Source organism: Vespa mandarinia, chromosome 8, assembly GCF_050613455.1.
Source record: "Vespa mandarinia isolate Hongniang chromosome 8, ASM5061345v1, whole genome shotgun sequence".
Lineage (NCBI taxonomy): Eukaryota > Metazoa > Arthropoda > Insecta > Hymenoptera > Vespidae > Vespa > Vespa mandarinia.
This window is the reverse complement of record NC_140817.1, coordinates 3,880,001-3,882,500: the sequence shown is the minus strand read 5'-3', so window position 1 is coordinate 3,882,500 and position 2,500 is coordinate 3,880,001. Positions and strand designations below refer to the sequence as shown.

The following is a 2,500-nucleotide window of genomic DNA, read 5'->3' as shown; positions in this document are numbered from 1 at the left end:
TTATTATTATTTATAATTATTATTATTAAAACATTTCATTCCTTTTCAGTTCTTCTTCTTCTTCTTCTTCTTCGTCTCCTCCCTCCTCCACTTCCTCTTCGTTTTTTCCTCTCTTTCCTTTTCTCAAGAGTAACACTCGATAAAAAACATCATCCTCCACATTGCCGCGCGCGCACACACGACGAATAAACATGCATACATACATACGCACGCACGCGAGCTCGCGCACGCACGCAGACACATCTATTATTAGACTAAAATTCTCCAGTTGTACGATGCCTAAGGCCAGAAAGTTAACTAGGAAAAAGAAATAGAAAGAAATAGAAAAAGAGAGAGAGAGAGAAGAGAAAGAGGGTCGGGGGGGGGGGGGGGGGGTACGCGTAATGGGTAAATACGTATCGTCCTGAATTACGTTCGAAAAAAAAAAAAAACGAAAGAAAAAAAAACCAACGACAACGAATAAAAAAATAAATATATATAAAAAAAAAAAAAAAAAAAGGAAAGAAAAGGACAAAGAAAATGTAAAAGGAAAACGAAAAAATTTACTTTAAGCTTCGTTTTATGCGAGATATTCCCAACCGTATGTAAAAGGGAATGAGATAACGTTATTCCCGTACTGGTCTCGGCACGAAACCAGGGTGCACTTTCAATTAGGGATTTTAATTAACGAACTTCCTAAACTAGCCAACACCAACGTTCTCTCTCCTTCCATCGTTCCATCGTTCCCTCGTTCGATCGTTCGTTTTACTAACAGAACCGCGCATTGTTTCGATAAACCGCGTCGGCTTCGTCGTTGCGGAACACGATAGCTTCCTAGTGACTTTTAACTCTCTGCTTTTAATGGAAATTCTCGAAAGGTTGACTTCGCCTCTTCATGACTGATGAGAGAAACAGAGAAACAGAGAGAGAGAGAGAGAGAGAGAAAGAGAGAGAGAGAGAGAGGGAGAGAGAGAGAGGGTAGAGAAGGGAGAGGAAGTATTCATTTATCACTACATTTATTTTATTACACGAGCTATTAATTTTGTACTTTTTTATTTTATCTTATTTTAATGTTACTGTTATTGTTATTATCAATATTATTTTTATTATTATTATTATTATTATTATTATTATTATAATTATTATAATTATTATTATTACTGTTGTTTTCTTCTCTATTTCATTTGCATTTTTAATTCATTGTAACTCTAACAAGTCAGTTTAGAAAATATTACTACTCCTACAATAATGTATTCCATATATACACACATATATATATATAATTTATTGTTTTTATTTTAATATATTTTTGGTCCTTTAATAAATTTAATTTTGATTATAATTTCTCCACGATAATGATTAATTAAAATTAATACTTTTATATCATGCGTTACAATAAAATATATTTATAATCATGTAAAACTTGTAAAATTTCTCTATACTTATATATATATATATATACATTTGCATAATAATTAGTAGTATAGCGTTAAGTCCTGATATAATATAAAAAAAAAGAAAAAGAAAGAAAAAAACAAAACAAAAAAGAAGAAGAAAAAGAAATGTTAAAAGTTGACAAATAACAAGGTTATTATTTGACGCCGTATTAGAAAGTAAAATCGCATACGTAAATATTGCATGACGTTAGAAAGTAAACTTTTTATGTGCCGATAGTCAAACCATTCGATTTTGAAATCGGATAAAGAAATGAGATAGACATAGAGATAGAAAGAATGAGAGAGAGGGAGGGAGGAAGGGAGAGAGAGAAAGAGAGAGAGAGAGAGAGAGAGAGAGAGAGAGAGAGAGAGAGAGAGGAAGAAATAGATAGATAGATAAAATGCGACTCGTTTAAAGACAGGTGGAACAAAGCGAGCTTGGACACTTAATGGCGCAATCATGTAAATGGATCTATCCTGTGTGAAACTCAAAGAGCCGTCCTTAATTAAGCTCGCCTGTAATTAATTGACCGTTCGTTATCCGTACCTCGTGCGGACACGACGAAGAAGAAACCCTTGACCTTAGCAACGATCCACCATCATCACCAACAACATTTAAACGATATTACTATGTTTTCACGTTAAATCATTCCTAAACGCGTGATTAGAAATAATATAAAGATTTCTTTAATAATATCCAATTATATATTATTCTATTATTAATTTATACAATTAAAAAAATTAATTTATACAATGTCAATTGGAAATAAATATCGATTGATAATAATGTAATTGTGAACGAATTATTTTTTCATATTACTTAATTTAATCTAATTAATTGTCTTATTACATACATTTATCTATGGTATAATAAACGATTCAATCCAATTATCTCTAGGCTATGATGAAATTTCATCGTACAATCTTTAGTCTAATTAATTGCAAAAGACATACTAAAGAAAAAAAGAGAGAAACAAAAAAGCAAAAGAAAAAAAAAAAAAAAAAAAAGAAAAAAGAAAATGATCTTATCGATTCCTTTGATCTCACATCGACCGGATGAATAATTTTCAAGCGATTAACCCAAT

General features: G+C 31.4%; 1 long non-coding RNA gene across 1 annotated transcript in view; it reads right to left on the bottom strand.

The window, feature by feature from the left end:
* Nucleotides 1-2,500, bottom strand: part of LOC118446723 (uncharacterized) — an 8,115-nt gene that overhangs the window by 893 nt on the left and 4,722 nt on the right. Inside the window, exon 3 of the long non-coding RNA XR_004839666.2 lies at nucleotides 1-297. This exon is cut by the window's left edge and continues 893 nt beyond it. This is a non-coding gene — a long non-coding RNA (uncharacterized LOC118446723). The remainder of the gene's footprint in view (nucleotides 298-2,500) is intronic.